Source organism: Globicephala melas, chromosome 18, assembly GCF_963455315.2.
Source record: "Globicephala melas chromosome 18, mGloMel1.2, whole genome shotgun sequence".
Lineage (NCBI taxonomy): Eukaryota > Metazoa > Chordata > Mammalia > Artiodactyla > Delphinidae > Globicephala > Globicephala melas.
The window spans coordinates 21,083,076-21,104,649 of record NC_083331.1 but is presented as its reverse complement, the minus strand read 5'-3'; the positions used below and the strand labels follow the sequence as shown (position 1 = coordinate 21,104,649).

Sequence of the window (21,574 nt, the reverse complement as noted above, 5' to 3'; positions counted from 1 at the left end):
GCTGTGTCAGACTGGCCTTTTTTGGGGGGTGGAGGTGGGGATTGGGGCTGTTTTACTATTTACAAAGAGTTATCTGCCTTTCTAGCTTCATTTGCTCAAAGTTAAAGCCCTAAAAGTTTTCTGCATTGACTACCCAGAGTATCAGAAATCTAGAATAAATAAATAAAACAGCAACAACAACAAAAAACCCCTACATTGCTCTGGTGGTATGTATTCCTCTGTTTTTTTCTTTTTTTCCTCTTTTTTTTCCATTAAAAAAAATTGAGGTGACGGACTTCCCTGGCGGTCCAGTGGTTAGGACCACGCACTTCCACTGCAGGGGGCGCTGGTTCGATCCCTGGTTGGGGAACTAAGGTCCTGCATGACGTGCGTTGTGGCAAAAAAATAAATAAATAAAATAATTAAATTGAGGTGAAATTCACATAAGATAGACCTAACCATTTAAAAAGTGTATTTAGTGGCATTTAGTGTATTTACAGTGTTGTGCAACCATCCCTCTATCCAGACCCAAAGATATGGTTTTTTGTTTGTTTGTTTTTTAACATGTTTATTGGAGTATAATTGCTTTACAATGTTGTGTTAGTTTCTGCTTTATAACAAAGTGAATCAGCTATATGTATACATATATCCCCATATCCCCCCCCTCTTGCGTCTCCCTCCCACCCTCCCTTTCCCACCCCTCTAGGTGGTCACAAAGCACGGAGCTGATCTCCCTGTGCTATGTGGCTGCTTCCCACTAGCTATCTATTTTACATTTGGTAGTGTATATATGTCCATGCCACTCACTTCGCCCCAGCTTACCCTTCCCCCTCCCCGTGGCCTCAAGTCCATTCTCTACGTCTGCATCAAAGATACGTTTTTGAACAAGTGATCACGAATGCTGAGGATGATCTGGTCCTCTGTGTTGAAAAGACTGTTGGCACTGCCCGCAGACTCACCCCAGGAGCCATGCGCTTATGGATTCGGTATAGACTTTAATGAAGAAAAAGCTATCTTTCTGACTGTTACCGGACATCTGTCCCAATTCTCAGAAACCTCTCAGTGAGAAGCTGTTTGTTTGCTGAGGATTTGTTGTTTAACCACCTTATGGTGGCTTAGATAGCAGTTAATTCACAGCAAAACCAGCAAATGATGACCAAACTGAGTCAGGTTCAAGGCCATGAGTGGACTTGGTGTGACATGAAAATAGAATCTCTCCTTTGATTCACCCACTGGGAGAGGAATTTTCCAGGTTAAGTCCTTAAGATGAGTTATCGGATGGCCAAGTCACTATTCAACCTTAACAGCGTTTGTCGCAGAGCCCTTTCCCCTTCTTTGGCATACTCGCAGAGTCAGCTCATGGGATCCTCACGGCAGTCCAATGAAGGAGGCAGGGCAGGTGTTGCCATCTCGCGAGAAGAGGACCCTGTGCTCTGAGAGCATTGTCCGCAATCAGACAGTGGCTGCCTCTCTTCTAGGCACTCACCTCCTCTAACTGTAGAGATAGGAAAGGAGGGCTGCAGAGGCCCCTCTAATTACAGAATAACTCGGAGAGAGTATAATTTGATTTGACTTTTATAACCAGTATTTTTCAAACTGTGGGTTTTCCATTTAGTGGGTTATGAATAGTATGAACAAAATGAAAGAAAATAGAATAATAAATATCAGAGTGCATTGTAGTCATAGTAAGTATTCTTTCCCGAAATGTTTGCCTCAGTTGTGTGTGTGTGTGTGTGTGTGTGTATGTGTACTGGGTCATGATGTACAATGTGTTTCCTAATGTGGGTTACAGTTTAACAAGTTCAGATTTGAAAGCCGTGGACAGAAATGGCTGCAGTCCCTTTAGCACTGTTCAGATCTGAGCACTGCCAGCCTCAGGCCTCGCCTGCTGCCCAGACCCTCCAAATATTACCAGGATGGAAATGTCATGTGTGTGTTCCGAGTACTGTGCTCTTTATCAGGGGCAAAAATTTAGTGTGACCATCTGCCCCAAAGGCAAGTTCCAAGAACCAAGAGCATGACTGTCACTGGTTATACAACTTTTTGACTTTCCAGTGGTAAAAACAGTGTCAGTCCTGGCTTTGCTGTCCCCAGTTATTTTGTGAATGTCCTCGAACATTCTACGGCATTTCTTTCTTTTTTTTTTAATTTAAATTTTATTTATTTATTTTATTTTGTTTTATTTATTTTTGGCTGCGTTGGGTCTTTGTTGCTGCATGCGGGCTTTTCTCTAGCTGTGGCGAGCAGGGACTACTCTTCGTTGCGGTGCGCGGGCTTCTCATTGCGGTGGCTTCTCTTGTTGCAGAGCACGGGCTCTAAGCGCGTGGGCTTTAGTAGTTGTGGCTTGCAGGTTCTAGAGCGCAGGCTCAGTAGTTGTGGCTTGCGGGCTCTAGAGCACAGGCTCAGCAGTTTTGGCTCGCGGGCCCTAGATCGCAGGCTCAGTAGTGGTGGTGCACAGACCTAGTTGCTCTGTGGCATGTGGGATCTTCCCGGACCAGGGCTTGAACCAGTGTCCCCTGCATTGGCAGGTAGATCCTTAACCACTGCGCTACCAGGGAAGCCCTCTAGGGCATTTCTATAGACGCTGGCGAGCGCACAGACCTCCCTCCCGGCCCCAAGAAGCACGCTGCAGGGAGCTCTGGCTAAAATTACCCTGCAGAGGCTACCTGTTAACCTCCTTTTGTCCTGTGCCTCTCAGCATCAGGTGGCCCGGATTACTTACACTTCCCCAAATCCTTTTTTGCGGAAAAAGCCATTTATTCTATCTACTGGAGATTTCAGTTGGCCCCTTTATTTTGCTTCTGATAAACTGAAGTCTGATAGTTTCCTAGGCAGTGTCTACATGAGGGCACCCAGAAAGGGAGTAAAATATTTAACCAAATGATTGACTTAAAGAAATGCAGGACTTCCCTGGTGGCGCAGTGGTTAAGAATCCGCCTGCCAATGCAGGGGACACAGGTTCGAGCCCTGGTCCAGGAAGATCCCACATGCCGCGGAGCAACTAAGTCTGTGCACCACAACTACTGAGCCTGCACTCTAGAGCCCGTGAGCCACAACTACTGAAGCCCGCGCGCCTACAGCCTGTGCTCCGCAACAAGAGAAGCCACCGCAGTGAGAAGCCCGCCCATTGCAACGAAGAGTAGCCCCCGCTCCCTGCAACTAGAGGAAGCCCGTGCGCAGCAACGAAGACCCAATGTAAATAAAAATAAAATAAAATAAAAGAGAAATGCAGACAGGGACTTCCCTGGCAGTGCAGTGGTTAAGACTTCGCGCTTCCACTGCAGGGTGCGCGGGCTCCATCCCTGGTCCCGGTAGTGGGAACTAAGATCCCACATGCCTCTGGGCACCGCCAAAAAAAAAAAAAAAAAAAAAAGTGCAGACAATTGTAATTAAAGCCCAGAATGATTTTTTTTTTGGGGGGGGGCACGTTGAATTGGCTAATTTTCATAGTATTTCAAAGACATGACTTGCCGTAAGAGCAAGTAAGTAGCCATTTTGGTTTCTGTTCCTATTACATTTTTGAAGCTGTATCACTCAATAAAAATTAATTGGAAGTGCTGAGTGTAAATCTCAGGACAAAACCACTAAGAAACGTGAAAGGCTTTAATTTTAGACTCTTACCCTGTTAGCAATACTGGTTTTACTTAAATGGAGTGGGCCTTTTTTTTTTTTTGGCCAAACAGGGATTGAAGCCAGGCCCTCGGCAGTGAGAGCGCAGAGTCCTAAGCACTGGACCTCCAGGGAATTCCCAATGGAGTGGGCCTTTTGTATATAACATGAAAGAGTCATTTGGAATAATGACAATCATGATGGCGGCAATACTAACAATGGCAATAGTGATGTTGATTATATGCAAGGCACTGTGGTCACGATTTCATTTATTTCCTTTAATTCTTACAAAAACCCTCCGAAGAAAGTATGTTTATGATTTTACTTTGAAGAGAACTGAGAATTATAAAGAAGATAAATAACTTTTAAAGTTCTCCTGAGTTGGATGCCAAATCCCCTCCTTTGTGGAGGCAGAGAAATTCGCCAGGCATGTGGACCCTTTGAGCCATTTTCATGGAGGTGTTTACACTTTTTTGTTCCCCCTCCTACCTGACTGTTCTGCCTGTCAACTCACCAGGTGCAAAACCAGAGGGGAGGGAATTCCCTGGCGGTCCAGTGGTTGGGACTCAGCGCTCCCTGGTCGGGGACCTAAGATCCAGGCAGTGGGGGGCCGGGGGTGGGGGAGAGAGAAAAAAGAAAAAAAATTGGAGGGGAAAAACTTCAACACATTCCTGAGTGTTTATGGAGAGACCGGGAGAAGTGAAGGTCAGTTCCCAGAAGAGGTCCCAGAAGACCCAGGCATGGACCCGCCAGAGATCCAGATGTGCAAGGGAAGAACAGAGGTCTTGTTGGGGAGAGAGATTAGTTGCAGACCCAGCTGACATGGCAGGGAGATGAGGGTGGTCAGGGAAGAGTTAGCGAGCATGGATTAGTGTCCTATTGCTGCTATGACAAATTACCACAAACCTGATGCTATAAAACAATAAACATTTATTATCTTTTGTTCTAGAGGTCAGAAGTCTGGACTGGAACTCATTAGACAAAACTCAAGGGCGTTTCAGGGCTGTATTCCTTCTGGTGGCTCCAGGGGAGAATCAGTTTCCTTGACTGATTGGGCAGCTTTTGGTGCTGCCCACATTCCTTGGTTTATGACTCTTTTCCATCTTCAAAGCCGACAATGGCAGGTAGAGTTCTTCTCACATCAAATCACTCCAACCTACTTCCACAGTCATATTGTATCTCTGACCTTTCCACCTCCCTCTTTCACTTATAAGGACCCATGAGATTACATCGGACCCACTCACTATCTCATTGTCTTGGATAATCCCAAATAACCTCCCTACCTGAAGGCCAGCTGATTAGCCACCTTAATTCTATCTGTAATCTTTTTTTTTTTTTTTTTTTTTTTTGCGGTACGCAGGCCTCTCACTGTTGTGGCCTCTCCCGTTGCGGAGCACAGGCTCTGGACGCGCAGGCTCAGCGGCCATGGCACACGGGCCCAGCTGCTCCGAGGCGTGTGGGATCTTCCCGGACTGGGCCACGAACCCGTGGCCTAACATAGTCACAGATTCCAGGGATTAGGACATAGAGTTCTTTGGGGCTGTTACTGTGACTATCACAGTGGCCTCTTGGATGAAGCAACATTTGGCCTGAGACTAAAAACATGGGTAAATGTCAGGTTGTGAAAAGAGGGAGCAGGACGGTAGTATTCCGAGCAGAGGTGACAACCTGTGCAGATGAAGAAGAGCTTGGCACAGTGGAAGAACCCATGTCATGCTGGCCTCCAAGGCTGGCATAAGGATTTGGGGGCTAATGCTAAGTACAGTGGAAAGCTTTTAGGCAGCAGTAAGACTTGATCCAGGTCACTGTGCTCTGTGGAGATGGATGAGGGAGGCAAGAGTGGACATGAGAGGCTAGCTATTATCATATACCTTCCCTCCTGCAAGTACATTCCGCCAAAGTGGGAAGAGATTCACCAGATATTCACCAAAATCCATTTTTTTCCCCTAGATATACAATTAAAGCACACTTCCCAGCATCTTGGTATCTTAGTGGGGCTTTGGGACTAATTCTTGCACATGGATTGTGACCAGAGGCAGTAAAGAGCAGGTAGGCCTTCCCCATGCTCTTTTCTTTCTTTCTTTAAAAAATTAATTAATTTTTGGCTGCATTGGGTCTTCGTTGCTGTGCGTGGGCTTTCTCTAGTTGCGTTGAGCGGGGGCTTCTCATGGCGGTGGCTTCTCTTGTTGCAGAGCATGGGCTCTAGGCATGTGAGCTTCAGTAGTTGTGGCTCGCGGGCTAGAGCGCAGGCTCACTAGTTGTGGCACACGGGCTTAATTGCTCTACGGCATGTGGGATCTTCCTGGACCAGAGCTCGAACCTGTGTCCCCTGCATTGGCAGGCGGATTCTTAACCACTGCGCCACCAGGGAAGTCCTCAGCTGTTTCTTCTGGCATTTACCTCCTTGATTTCTAATAAGCTGATTTAGCTGCCATTTCCTGATTTTTCTCCTTTGATATCTATAGACTTCCTTCTTCTGAAGACAAAGATTTACGCCCATCCACACTCACTCTCACACCTACCCACACAGACACACAGAGGTCTTCACTATCCTCTAATTACAATTTAATCACCAGTTTTGGTTAAACCAATATATAGGTGTTTTTTTTTTTTAATGAACATTTTTCTTTAGCAGTGCCTCACGGCTTGCAGGATCTTAGTTCCCAGACTAGGGATCGAACCCCTGCCCCCTGCAGTGGAAGCACGGAGTCCTAGCCACTGTGCCACCAGGGAATTCCCAATATGTAGTGTTTTAATTACTCTGACTTTGTAAATGTTATTGATAGCTGAGCCATGTAGTATACCATGATTATGTTTCTTCTTTTTATGACCTCTGGTTTTCCCTGGAATTAAAAATGGTCATCATTTAAAAGGTTTTTGGGGACTTCCCTGGTAGCACAGTGGTTAAGAATCTGCCCGCCAATTCAGGGGACACGGGTTCAAGCCCTGGTCCGGGAAGATCCCACATGCTACGGAGCAACTAAGCCTGAGTGCCACAACTACTGAAGCCTCCGTGCTTAGAGCCTGTGCTCCGCAACAAGAGAAGCCACCACAATGAGAAGCACCACAATGAAGAGTAGCTCCCGCTCGCCGCAACTAGAGAGAGGCCGAGCACGGCAAAAAATGATAATAATTGGGCTTACTTTTCTGGGTGCCTATTTCAAATTCATCCCCAAACCGTCTCTTTGTAGTTAAAGCCCCCTATCACTACTTTCACAAACATCAGGTGATTTATCAGTTTTTCTCTGCAATATATTTCCAGGATCTCTTTGTATCCCTGCTCTGATCTAGGCTGGTTGCTGTCGTCCTGAGATTGATTTTCACTGTCATCTTAGGAAGTCCTTTCCCCACCCTCCTGTGTTGGAGCTCCTATTTCCCATGTAAACCTTTAAAAAAAGTTTATTCCTTAGTTTTGAGGAAATATATCCTTTATTAGCTTTTCTGAGGACACATACAGGAGAGGCTAATTCTTTGAGACCTTGCACGTCTGTAGCTTTTAAAATTTTTGGTTTAGATATGGCGTTACAGTTTGGCAATAATTTTCCCTCACATTTAAGGCATTGCTCCGTTGTTTTCTAGCTTCCAGTATTGCTGTTGAGAAGTTTGAAATTGTTAGTATTCTCAGTCCTTTAAATGTGACTTGCTTCTCTCTCTCTCTCCACCTAAATCAGGCTCTAAAACAAACAAATTGGGTTTGCTGAGGGAAAATGACCAGGGATGAAGATAGAGAAATGAAATTCCAAGTGAAAGGCTTAGACTTGAGGTCCCTGCTACGTATCAGACACAGCTCCTCTGTAAAAAGGGAACACATAACTGGAGTGTATCTCACAACACTTCAAGATAATCTTATTGATGTCCTGATTTTTTTCATTATCTAGTTACTCAGCTGACCTGAGCTAGTAAATCTGCTGTTAGTTGGGTACATTATTATATGATTATATAACCCCGAGAAGGTTTAGAATTAAATATAGCAATGGTGAGCTAAATCAAGCCCATAGTACTAATATTTTTAGTACTAACCTTGGAAGTGTAACACAACACTTACGTGTCTGTTATTTATGTGCAGTGTCTGTAATAAAAATAGAAACTATACTCTAGAGAATCTGACAGAATACCTTGTGATTTCAATTTGAAGTGTGTAATTGATTTTATATTTATGATTTTAAAGTGAAGGTGCAAGAGAATTTGGTTAAGTGTGTAAACTGCATTGCTTGTATTAAGAGAATCATGGTACAAATCTGTCCTGTCAGGTGCCAGGGGTCTTTGTGAGGGTCTCATGATAGTCGGTTCTGCTACCATCAGCTGTCACAAGGCTGTGCTCTTCCCCCTTTACCAAATGAGCCCCAACAGGCTGATGACACAATAGCCAAAGCACAGCTGAGACCAGAATGGAATATTTAAATGCAAATACGCTGAAGGATACAGCAGTGGTCAGCAAGCTCCTTCTGTAGAGGACCAGATTGTAAATATTTCGCTCTTTAGTCCAGGAGGCAAAATTGAGGCTATTCTGTAGGTACTTACATAGCCATTCAAAATGTAACTATTGGGAATTCCCTGGCGGTCCAGTGGTTAGCACTCTGTGCTTCCATGGCTGGGGTCACGGGTTCGATCCCTGTTCCGGGAACTGAGATCCCACGTGCCATGTGCGGTCTGGCAAAAAAAAAAAAAAAAAAAGTAACCATTAAAAAGATGTAACAACCATTTCTATGGCTATACAAAAACAGGCAACTGTCCATATTTGGCCCATAGACCATAGTTTGCCAGCTCCTGGGCATAAAAATTAAAAGGCTACTAAAAGGCTACTAAAAAGGAAAACAATGCAGAGAGTAGCGTAAAGGTAGATAAATGAGATCTCCAAGTACAGCTCACCAGAATTCACGTGAGATTCTCTGCACTATTCTTCCATTTTCTCTACTGAAGCACAACTAGGGAAGCTTTGATCAAACAAAACACACAACTGATATCAATGAGAGGAAGACGGGGTGGACCATTTTGAAAAGCCTTTCATGTCTCTGCAGATCCCAGATTATGTAGACTCTTCAAATGTGTGTATATTAATTGACTGCCTACCACATCAGGTGCTGTACTGGGTACTAGGCATACAGTAGTGAGCGAGACTGCGTCCCCACCCCGAGGAGCTTACTGTCTGGCGGGGAGACTGACAAAGAAAACGTTAATTCTACTGCAGTGCCGTAACTGTTCTGATCGCAGGATGGGTGTGCATGGGGGCACCTACTGTGCCTAGATTTTAGGAATCAGGAGAGACTTCCTGGAGGAGATGATGTCCAAACTGAAGCCTGAAGGATGAGAAGAAATTAGCAAGAGAAAGAACTTAGCAGGTGCACCTTAGCGTGTGCAAGGTTCCAGAGGTGAAAGGGAGCAATGGCATGTTCAGGGAGCTGCAACTATTTTATACAAATGAACACTCACAGACCTATGCAAAAGATGTGCTCTCAAAAGAGCACCTGTAACCAAGAAAAACATATACCAAAAGCAACATTCCTACAAAACAGGATTTTTCAAACCACAGCCCTATTGCTGTTTTGATAGTTCTTTGTTGTGGAGGCCTTTCCTGGGCATCGTAGGATGTTTAGCAGCAGGTCTGGTCCCTACTCAAAAGATGCTAGTAGCTATCAGTCAGTTGTGACAACCAAAAATGTCTCCAGGGACTTCCCTGGTGGCGGAGTGGTTAAGAATCTGCCTGCCAGTGCAGGGGACACGGGTTCAATCCCTGGTCCGGGAAGATCCCACGTGCCACGGAGCAACTAAGCCCGTGCGCCACACTACTGAGCCTGCGCTCCACACCCTGCGAGTCACAACTACTGAAGCCTGTGCACCACAACTACTGAGCCTGCGCTCTAGAGCCTGCAAGCCACAACTACTGAAGCCCACATGCCCTAGAGCCTGTGCTCCGCAACAAGAGAAGCCACCACAGTGAGAAGCCCTCTTGCCACAACTAAAGAAAGCCCGTGGGCAGCAATGAAGACCCAACGCAACCCAAAAAAAAAAAAAAAATGTCTCCAGACATTGCCAAATGTCCTCTGGGGGGCAAATCTCCTGGTTGGTATCCACTGCTGTAAGAGGTGAGGATAAAGAATTTCACTGGCTCATTCCCCGAGCATACCAGCTGGGAACACCGCCTATCCAGCTGTTCTTGTTAGGAGTAGCTATCGCTCATTACTGCTCCACTTTGCCAAGAGCAGGGGAAGGTGACCAGATGTCTCAGATACAATGTTCTCCCCACCACCGATCACTGAAGGCTACCCTAAAAGTGGTCTGATTCAGGCCTTTCATTCTGCATGGCATCAAGCATCCAGAAAAACTCAAGAGACTCCTTCCTGACAAATGTAGGGCCATATTACAATCTATCAATATCATTCCTGTAGTTTAAGTTAGTTGCATACACACTTATTAAATTCTAGCTGATTCCAAATCATTTGTTCTTCATCACAGTACAAATGTAACTACCAAGATGATGAAAACCAAGATGTGGGTGAGGAATGGTTCTTGCTGCCTCCTCATGAGGCCTGGCATAGCCCAACTTATAGACTGTGGCTTGTTTGAGGACCTTACTATTCTAAACAGTGGCATACACAATGTGCTAATAAAGGGCCGAAATGGAAATACGGTGAAGAGTCCAGCTCCTTGAGATGGCCAGACTTTAGAACGCAGGGTTGAGAGGCAGATGAACAGGGGAGGATGGGGAACTGATTCCTGTGACTGGAAGCTCTAAAAACCACAGAGGGAGGGGCTTCTCTGCCAGGCTAAGGGCTTATCCTTGATTCTGAAGACACTGGGAAGACAAGGAAGAATTTTAAGCTCATGAGTGACATAGCCAGATGAATTTAGAAGATATTTCCACGGCACCTACATTTTACAGAGTGTGTTTTTGCACACATCACCTCATTTAACATTCTGTAAGGGAGGTATTGTTTGCATTTTGCAACTGAGGACTTAGAGAAATTAATTAATCAAGGTCGGAGAGCTAATACAGTTTGGCCAAGATTGAGTAGAATTCAGGTCTTCATTTCCATATTGCCATCTGGGTGTCTTGACTGTAGTCAGATAAAACGCACATATGAAGGGCTGTTACAGTGCAAAGGTGAGAGCAAAGAATAGGTGAGAAATTAGCTGTGTTTAGCAGGGACTGGCACTGAGTAGTTAGTAGATTTGTTTCTTGACTTACATTTCTTTTTTGTTATTCTTGTTGTTTCAAAACTGGTTATAATGATATAACCATGTTACTATTCCCTAGAGCAGTGATTTCCAACCCGTGGATCAGGACCCTTGTGGGAACCCAAGGTTATTCAGAGGGTCCTCAAGTTCGGTGTGAATTTTCTTGATAGATGCTGAAAGTACCACCATCCATCTTATAGGGACTCCAAGATTTTTTTTTTTTTGTCTAAAAGACAATTCACTGTACACATTTTATTTATAGTTTTGTACACTGACTTAATATGAATGGGACCGCTTTTCTACTTGAGCCATTTTTTTGTTTTGTTTTTTTTGTTTGCGGTACACGGGCCTCTCCCTGTTGTGGCCTCTCCCGTTGCGGAGCACAGGCTCCGGACGCGCAGGCTCAGCAGCCATGGCTCACTGGCCCAGCCGCTCCGCGGCATGTGGGATCTTCCCGGACCGGGGCACGAACCCACATCCCCTGCATCTGCAGGCGGACTCCCAACCACCGCGCAACCAGGGAAGCCCTTGAGCCATTTTTTAACCAAAGCAAAATAACCTAAGTATAATAAAATGTTAAAATACAGCATAAAGATACAAAAACAGACATACTAATTCTAATTAGGAATGTAATTATGATGTTACATTTTTTATAATCCACAATTATGTTTAGGAAATCACACAAACATAGATCACTGATTTGAATGAAATGCATAAATTTGTAGCAAAGCTTTGTAGTTACAAAAAAAAAATTACCAAAGAATGCACAAAATTAATGTTTATTCCACCTTTGTGTCGTATTCCTGGATCCTTCACCAATGTTACATGAGGAAAAAAAAGCAAAACAAATGAAAAACTGAAATCAGAATCACTAATGTTATCAAGTAGGGAAACAAATAAATTAAAATCTAGCAGCCATCAGCAAGAGTACAGCACAGACAATGCTGTAAAAAGAAACAAAGAAAATTGTTAGAAAACTGTATGCATCATACTCTTTCAAACCAGCAAAATATGCTTCTGCATACAATGGAACATAAACAGAATCGTTCTCTTGTAAGGTGTAGAAATGCAAATTCTTTAATATTGTAGATGGGTCAAATGTGTTTGTAAATCGTTAATTCTTTTAAGCTATTACGGAGTGGGCCAGGAACACATTTATGGATTCTGGGGACGATGTGTACTGTAATTCTTTGATTGGGATAGCGGACACTCAGCCAAAATTAAAAAAAAAAAAAAAAATGAACACAGAAGTACAAGACAAAGGCGAATGAGACGTCTCTTATATCTTAGCAACATTTAGATGGAAATCAAATTTAAATGCAGTCCACTCTGCTTTTGAAGAGGCTTTGGTTCAGCTCCCAAATCTCGATTGCTTGACGCAGTCTCCTATGAGAATACTCAGGAGGTGTCTTCTTAAACAACAAACCTATTTTTAGTGGTGGAGCGCTCTTAGTAGCTGTGTCTGCGTGGGACTGGTAAACAATCACTATCTTCGGAGGAAGTCCTAATCTTTCCTTGTATACCCTCCCTATATGTGTAACTGCTTCTCTGTTTTCACATTCAGTAGTCCATATTGCTATTTTATCACCTTTAGCTCTAACATTAACCACAGCTCCACATACGTCATCACTGTAGTCATCAAAAGACTCTCCAATAAGGCACAGCAGTGTCTCTAGCCAAAAGCGATGGAGGTCACTTCGTCTCTGCTGTTTGTTCAATGTAATTAGCCATCGTCCTCCTCGTTTGTTTTTCTCATCTTCCCACATATTCTCAATACCATCCTTAAAAAGTGAGTAGTCACAGCCAGGCATTAAATTACTAGACAACTGGATATGGTTGTACGGAGCCCAAAAGCCTTCAACAGTTATCAAACTTAGAGATCAGCCGAAGGTCTGCTTGCCAAGTTTTGCTTTTATCTTCTTCTTTTTTTTTTTTTTTTTTGTGTGTGGTACACGGGCGTCTCACCGCCGCGGCCCCTTCCGCTGCGGAGCACAGGCTCCGGACGCGCAGGCTCAGCGACCACGGCTCACGGGCCCAGCCGCTCCGCGGCATGTGGGATCTTCCCGGACCGCGGCACGAACCCGCGTCCCCTGCATCGGCAGGCGGACTCTCAACCACTGCGCCACCAGGGAAGCCCTGCTTTTATCATTTTTAAAAAAACCAGAGTGCCCATCTGTTCTGTAAAGGATGTTTAATATAGTGTTCTGTGTTAGCAACCTCCTGATTAGATTCTGTTTTCTCTTCTTCTGTAGGTGGGGGATTAGGAGTAGGGGTGGTTTCCGGTTCCACAGCCGCCATCTTAGATCGAGCTGATCGCACAACCCAGGGACTCCAAGATTTTTAAAAATTTAGTTTGTATTACAGACGGATCTTCATTCTTGAAAGGGATCTTCGTACTAAATATAAATTACTGGATATTATCTGTGTATTACTAAGGATGATACGCCTACTAGCAGAGGCTGGTGGGGCACGGGAAAATAGTGGAGTTTAGGTGTCTAAAGAATCTATAGGAAAGGGTGTGTCACACAGTCATGAGTCTGGAAAGGACTTGGTGAGGTGAGAGCTGGGGTAGAAAAAGTCATGTTCTTATTTCCCTGCCCTAGAAAGGAAAGCATTCCAATGACTTTCTCCACAGCCTGGGGATTACATTTGGTTTTTTGTTTGTTTGTTCGTTTTGTTTTTTTCAGGAACTGGTATTTATTATCAAAGTCATATTCGATGTCAACAAGATGCCACAACTACAAAAAACAGTGTGCACATTGCAATCTCAATGCACACGTACGTTTGTTTTTATGGCAGGATTCATGTGAAACCTCAAACAGGTCTAAACTGTACTGACATCAAAACAGTGAGTTGACGAAACTCCAGGGTCTCACTTAGAGCTCAAGTTGGAGAGTGGAAATTGGGGTTGTTTAAGCCCAGCCTGGAGCCTGAGCTACAGAAACTGGAAAAGGGAATGAGAGAGAGGGGGCTTTGGTCTCTGGCTCTAGCATAGACCAGTTACCTCCTGAAACCTCAATTTCCTCATTTATAAAATGGAAATAACACATTTTTTGGCTTGAATGAACCATTGAATATAAAGATTCCTGGAGGAGCACTTTGCATCAATAAATGCAGGTTTTGTACACATGCATTTGCTTTTTTTTTTTTTTTTGCGGTACGCGGGCCTCTCACTGTTGTGGCCTCTCCCGTTGCGGAGCACAGGCTCAGCAGCCATGGCTCACGGGCCCAGCCGCTCTGCGGCATGTGGGATCTTCCCGGATCGGGGCACGAACCCGTGTCCCCTGCATCGGCAGGCGGACTCTCAACCACTGCGCCACCAGGGAAGCCCGCATTTGCTTTTTGACCCAACAATCCCACTTCTGGGAATTTATCCTGAAGCTATACCTCCTCCAATGAACACAATATATGCAAAAGTTTCTTCATTATCTCACTATTTGTCATAGCAAAAGATTGCAAACCAACTATATGCCACATTTATTCGTTTTCTATTGCTGCATAATATAAAACCACAAGTTTAGCTTCAAGTGACACCCATTTAGTAGTCGATCAGAAGTGTGGTGTGGTGTGGCTGGGTTCTCCACTCAGGGTATCACGAGGCTGAAATGAAGGTGCCGGCTTGGTTTAGTTCTCATCTAGAGAACTCAGCAGGATGAACCTGCTTCCGAGTCATCCTTATTGCTGGCAGAGTGTAGTTTCTCGTGGTGGCAGGACTGAGGATGCTCGTGGGGTGTCAGCTCGGGACGCTCTCAGCTCCTAGAGGCACCCTCATTCCTTGCCGTGTGAAGCCTCATTGTCAAGCCGGTGTGTCAAATCCTTCTTGTGATTTGAAGCTCTGACTTTCCTTCTGTGACCAGCTAGAGAAAATTCTCTGCTTTTAAAGGGCTCGTATGACTAGGTCAGGCCCACTAAATAATCTCCCTATCATAGGGGCAACTGACTTGGGACTTTATTTTTATTTTTTAAAATTTATTTATTTGGTTGCACCGGGTCTTAGTTGTGGCATGCATGCGGGATCTAGTTCCCTGAGTAGGGATCGAACCCGGGTCCCTTGCATTGGGAGCATGGAGTCTTAACCACTGTGCCGCCGGGGAAGTCGCTGGGACTTTAATATACATGCAAAATCCTTTCACAGACTTACCTAGATTAGTGTTTGATTGAATAACTAGGAGAAGGTATGTGCACATCAGGGGCCAAGAATCTTAGGGGCCATCTTAGAATTCTGCCTATCACACTACAAGAAGCTAACTGTTAAATAACCTGGGTCCATCCACATGAGGGAGAACTATGCTGTAGTAATGAAGGATGAGAAAGGCCTCTGGGAACTGTCTTTTTTTTTTTTTTTTTAATTGGAGCACAGTTTATTTACAACGTCATGTTAGTTTCAGGTGTACAGCACAGTGATTCAGTTATACATATACATACTTTTTCAGGTTCTTTTCCCTTATAGGTTATTACAAAATAATGAATGTAGTACTGGGCACTGATTTTGTTTCCGAGTCAAACTTGGGTCACCTGCTTGCAGTAAAGCCAATCTACTGACACAGGGTTGTGGTGAAGGAAATTGCAACATTTATTGCAGGTGCCAAGCAAGGAGTCCAGGGCAGCTAGTGCTCAAAACACCCGAGCGCCCCAGTGGGTTTCAGGAAAGCATTTTTGTTTATTTATTTATTATTTATTTATTTATTGGCCGAACCACACTGCTTGTGAAATCTTAGTTCCCCAACCAGGGACTGAACCTGGGCCCTGGGCAGTGAGAGCACGGAGTCCTAACCGCTGGACTGCCAGGGAATTCCCGGGAAAGCATTTTTAAAGGCAAGGTGGGCGGGGGTGGTGTCACAGGGTTTGTGATCAGTTCGTGCACAATTCTTTTTTTTTTTTTTAACTTATTTATTTTATTTATTTTTGGCTGCATTGCGTCTTCGTTGCTGTGCGCAGGCTTTCTCTAATTGTGGAGAGCGGGGGCTACTCTTCGAAGCCTTCGTGGTGCACGGGCTTCTCATTCTGGTGGCTTCTCTTGTTGCGGAGCACAGGCTCTAGAGCGCAGGCTCAGTAGTTGTGGCGCACGGACTTAGTTGCTCCGCGGCATGTGGGATCTTCCCGGACCAGGGCTCAAACCCGTGTCCCCTGCACTGGCAGGCAGATTCTTAACCACTGTGCCACCAGGGAAGCCCTCGTGCACAATTCTGATTGGTTGATGGTGAGGGCGGTGTCACAGGGGTCGAAAGGATCCATCCTTAGGCGCCAGTAGGTCTGGGGGCTGTGTGCTCATGGTCTTCATGTAGTTAAAGTCTTCTATTTGGTAGGGGTTTTAGCATCTGTAAAACAACTCAGGAAATGTGCATCAGATAACTGTTATCTAGGTGCTTCAGGGAGGAGCTAAAGCAGAAGATGGGGGAGGGGTCTGTCCTGGGAAGGCCCCATAGGGTCCTGCTCAGTTATACTCCAGAGTGATTTCCAGGATACATTATCGATTGTTAAACAGCGAAAATAGCAAGGAAGAATAAAATGTGCTACCTTTCATGGAAGAAAAAAGGGGAAGTAAAATAAAATATATAAATCGTGGCAGGCAGGCTCTGAGATGGCCCCCCGATCATTGCCTATTGTGTAATCCTTTCCCCTTGAGTGTGGGCTGGACTTACTGACTCTAGAAAAGCAAGTAAAATACAGCAGAAGTAGTGGGATGTCACTGTTAAATAATGTTACAAAAAGACCGCGCCTTCCATGCTGGAATCTCTCTCTCTTTTTTCCTTTTTCTCTGTAGTGCGAAGCAAGCTGCCATGTTGTGAGTAGTTTTACTGAGAAACCACGATGCAAGAAACTGATATTTTCGGTGGTTGTGGGTTGAATTGTGTCTCCCGGAAAGACATACTGAAGTCCTGATCCACCTGGTATCTGTGAAGTGACCTTATTTGGAAACAGGGTCTTTGCTACTGCAATCAAGTTAAGCCAAGGTCATACTGGATTAGCGTGGACCCAAGTACAACGACTGGTGTCCTTAGCAGCAGGAAATTTGGACACAAACACACAGAGACACACACACAATGTGATGTAAAGGCAGAGGCAGAGACAAAAGTTATGCAGTTACAAGCCAAGAACACCAAGGATAGCTGGTAACTGCTAGAAGCCTGGAGAGAGGCAAGAAAGGATTCTTCCCTGCTGACATCTTTTTTTTTTTTTTTTTTGCGGTACGCGGGCCTCTCACTGTTGTGGCTTACTCCCGTTGCGGAGCACAGGCTCTGGACGCACAGGCTCAGCGGCCATGGCTCGCGGGCCCAGCCGCTCCGCGGCATGTGGGATCTTCCCGGAGCGGGGCACGAACCCGTGTCCCCTGCATCAGCAGGCAGACTCTCAACCACTGCGCCACCAGGGAAGCCCCCTGCTGACATCTTGATTTTGAACTTCTAGCCTTCAGAACTGTGAGAGAATAAACCCCCCCATTTTTTTTAACATCTTTATTGAAGTATAATTGCTTTACGGCATTGTGTTAGTTTCTGCTGTATAACAAAGAACCCCCCATTTTTTTAAAACCATCCTGTTTGTGGTAATTTATTGAGGCAGCCCCAAGAAACGAATTCACTGGCTGACAGCCAGCAGCGACCTGAGATCTGCCAACAGTCACGTGAGGTAGCTTGAAAGAGGATCTTCTGAGGCCAACTAACAGCCAGGTTGAGTGAGTTTGGAGGCAGATCGTCCCCCAGTCCAGACTGGAGAGGATTGTAGCCCCAGGTGCCATGTTCATTGCATTTTTGCGAGAGACCTGGAGCCAGAGGTAGCTACCTAAGCCCTTCTTGAATTTCGTTATTTTCTTTTTCTTAAAAAATTTATTTATTTATTTATTTTTGGCTGTGTTGGGTCTTCGTTGATGAACGGGGCCTTTCTCTAGTTGCGGTGAGCAGGGGCTACTCTTCGTTGCGTTGCGCAGGCTTCTCGCTGTGGTGGCTTCTCCTATTGCAGAGCACAGGCTCTAGGCGCATGGGCTTCAGTAGTTGTGGCACGTGGGCTCAGTAGTTGTGGCTCCCGGGCTCTAGAGTGCAGGCTCAGTAGCTGTGGCGCACGGGCTTAGTTGCTCTGCGGCATGTGGGATCTTCCCGGACCAGGGCTCGAACCCGTGTCCCCTGCATTGACAGGTGGATTCTTAACCACTACACCACCAAGGAAGTCTCTTCTTGGATTTCTGATGCACAGAAACTGTGAGGTAATAAATGTTTGTTGTTTTAAGCTGCAAAGCATAATTATACAGCAATAGATACCAAACAAATAAATAAATATTCTTAATTTTGGGGGGGAATAAACTAGAAACTAATGACAATGGTTAGTGATAGGAAGTGAGTGGGAACAGAGTGCAGGAAACAGGAAGGGAGAGCTTCCTCTGAATAAAATATTTGTAAGATTTGATTTTGAACCAGGTGAATGCTTTATACATTCAAAAAATAAAACTAGGGGCTTCCCTGGTGGGGCAGTGGTTGAGTCCACCTGCCGATGCAGGGGACACGGGTTCGTGCCCCGGTCTGGGAAGATCCCACATGCCACGGAGCGGCTGGGCCCGTGAGCCATGGCCGCTGAGCCTGCATGTCCGGAGCCTGTGCTCCACAATGGGAGAGGCCACAACAGTGAGAGGCCCGGGTACCAAAAACAAAAACAAAAACAAAAACAAACTAGATAAGAAAGATGAAAAAAGCAAACTAAAATTATGCAAATAAAAATAACAAACCTAACAATATATCACATATATTGCACATCGTTGAGAAGGGCCGTACTTATAAAGATAAAGAGAACTGCAAAGAAATCCTGAACTTAGAAGTTTTGCTGCTGGTATTAGTACTGAAGTCTCAGCTCTTTTGTGTATATTGTAGGATAGAATAAATGAGTAAATATATTGATGCTGATGGGAACCAGCATTTTCCTGCATTTTTACCCCTGCCATGTTTACTGTTTTTGACATCATATTTCATATCTTTTTGTTAGTAACCAGGGTTACTTTGTGGTAGAAAAAAAGATATAAATATGGAAAGAGGAAGACTAGAATGAACCTCGCGGTGTTGAATTTTTAATTGGGGTTATCAGTATGAACTCATGATTTTAAAATATATTTGGGTAAAGACTATACTGTTTACTGTTTTTTTTTTCTTGCGGTACGCGGGCCTCTCACTGTTGTGGCCTCTCCCGTTGTGGAGCACAGGCTCCGGACGCCAAGGCTCAGCGGCCATGGCTCACGGGCCCAGCCGCTCCGCTGCATGTGGGATCTTCCCGGACCGGAGCACGAACCCGCATCCCCTGCATTGGCAGGCGGACTCTCAACCACTGCGCCACCAGGGAAGCCCTGTTTACTGTTTTATATCTATATGAATACATATACACTTGGTCCACTGAAAGGGCCTGGAAGAAATGACATCCCAGTAGCAAACACTCAGATTTAGTTTTCCAAGTACCATTTCCTACTAAAAGGAACTAAGGTTTCTCTGCATAAGGCAGAGAAAATGCAAGGAGAGCTTGGGAGGTCCTGGGTCAGAAAGCAAGGTAATGTTCAAAGACTGATAGGATATATGTAAAGAAAAAAGAGCCGGGTAGGGGGCTTCCACGGCTCACAAAAGGGCAATTTGAGCACCGCAAATAATAATGGTATTTGATTACAGTAATTTAATTAAATTGAATTTTAAAAGAATGCCAGAGTTCACACTGTTATTCAGAAGAAGGTGGGGGAGGGGAATTGTGAAGGGGAGGAGAAACAAAAAAGAAAAGGAGAAAGTGGGGGGCGGGAGTCCTCTTCTTTAGAAAGGAATGCCAGCTAATAAACGGAGAAGGAATGATAGCATTAGAAAATCTCCATTTTATAACTTTTGCGCTAAGTGTTTGCTACCCCTATTGGGTGAAAATACTCATCTGGTTTCAGCCTAGCATTGCAGATATCTGTTGCAGAGGGAGAGACGATCTTTTTGGAGAGAACTACCAGACCACCCTTGATCAAGTGATCAAGCTTGACATCACGGATAATAGGCCAAAAGGATACTGTGCCTGCTGATGGAAGTACATAGCATCACCTCCGACTTTTCTTACTAAAAAGTTTGACTTGAATCTAACCATGAAGAAACAGTTCAATAAACCCATACTGATATAGTCTACAATTGGCCTGGACTTTTCAAATATGTCAAAGTAATGAAAGTGTAACGGAGCAGGACCCCATGGGGCCTTCCAGGGACAGGCCTTCCCCCATCTCCTCTGTCCTGGCTCCTCTCTGAAGAACCTAGATAATAGTATTTGATGCACACTTCCTGAGTTGTTTGCAGAAGTGAACACCCCCTCCCGCCCCCCCCCCCCCCAACAAATGGAAGATGTTAATTACTTGACAACCCCTGTGAGCAACTAGCCCCAGGCCTCCTGGAGCCTGAGGACAGATACTGTTGACCCCTGTGACACCACCCTGCTACCTCACCGTCAGCCAGTCAGAGAGCTGTGCACAAACTAATCACATTCCCAGCGACGCCCCCTCCCTCACCTGGCTTTTAAAAGTGCTTTGCTGAAACCCTTTTGGGGAGTTCGTTGCTTTTAGGGCGTGAGCCGCCTGTCTCCTTGCAATAAGCTTTTCTTTGCTCCAAACTCTGATGTTTCAGTTTGTTTGGCCTCGCTGTGCCTCCGCCCACGAACTTGCGTTAACAAACGATTCTTTTTAAAGTGAGAGTACTAGTACTAGGGTAGTAGACTAAAGGAGTTTGTACAGAGAGGCATGAAATCAAATGCAACGAATCCTGGGTAGATCTCGAACTGGAAAAAAAAAATGTGTGTGTGTGAGACCTTTAGGGACAACAAAGGAAATTTAAATATGGACAGTATATTGGATTTGACTGAAATGGTATTTAATTTCTTGCATGTTCTAATGCCGAGGTATTTTGGGGGTGAAGCAGTGTTGTTTGCAACTTTCCAATGGTTCGGGGTAATAAAAAAACTATACAGTGAGAGAGAACGCAAATACTGTGAAATGTTAGCATTTAATTTAGTGCAGGGTATACTGTTTAAGTCTTCAGTCGGTTTATAAATTTTCACACTAAAAAGCTGACTTTTTAAAAAAAGGAGTGCAAGTTTACTTCCTTCTGACTGCAGAGGTTCACGTGAGCAAAAAGAATCAGCACCCTGAGAAGGCTCTTCCGTGGCTCTTAAGTTTCTCTTTCACCGCAGAGTTGACCTCGAGGCCGTCGGAGGCGTCACCGAGTCCGGACAGCTCCTACCCCCGCCAGCGGCGAGCCGGAGTCCCGCAGCCCACTCCCTCTGCGGCCCCTCTCCGCCGGCTGCCGGACGCGCGACCTGGGCGTGGCCTGTGCCGGGAGCGGCCAATGGGAGCCAAGGCTGCGGGCGGGGCCGCGCAGGGCAGGGCGGGGCTGCGCGCGGGCTCTTGGGCCGCCCCCGCCGCTCCCCAACCTTTCCTCCAGTTCCCGTGCGGCCGCTGGAAACGGCTACTGCTGCGCCTGGGGAGTAGGAGGTGCAGGGCAGCCGCCACCCGGTAAGTGTCTGACTTCCCGGCTGGGGCCGCGCTGGCCGCTCCGCGCCTGCTCCGGGTCGCCCCTGCTCCGGCCCGCCCTCCATTGCCCCCCGGTGTCCAGAACCACTGGCGCGGAACTCCCGGCCCCAACGCGGCGGCGCTGCCCCCCTGGTCGGCCGCGGTCCCGGAGAGCCCCGGCGCCGGTGGCCCTACCCAGGGGCCACCTCTGCTCTCCGGTTCGTTTGCGGGGCCTGGCTCGGTGGGGCGCGAGGTTCCGGCGTGGGCCCTGCTCCTCGGGCTGCAGCTGCCTGCGGCAGGGCCGGTTCTGCAGGAGAG

General features: G+C 45.8%; 1 protein-coding gene and 1 pseudogene across 3 annotated transcripts in view; one reads left to right on the top strand and one right to left on the bottom strand.

Moving 5' to 3' along the window:
* The window catches only part of SLC25A30 (solute carrier family 25 member 30), an 88,455-nt gene that overhangs the window by 41,328 nt on the left and 25,553 nt on the right, over positions 1 to 21,574 (top strand). For 2 of the 3 annotated variants that reach the window (XM_030882224.2, XM_030882223.2), the window contains exon 1: positions 21,131 to 21,259. The exons of the other annotated variant lie outside the window; for it this stretch is intronic. The gene's annotated coding sequence lies outside the window, so the exon portion shown is untranslated. Of the gene's footprint in view, positions 1 to 21,130; positions 21,260 to 21,574 lie in introns of those variants that run through there. 3 annotated transcript variants of the gene reach the window in all.
* Positions 11,983 to 13,070, bottom strand: LOC115866616 (eukaryotic translation initiation factor 4E-like; annotated as a pseudogene).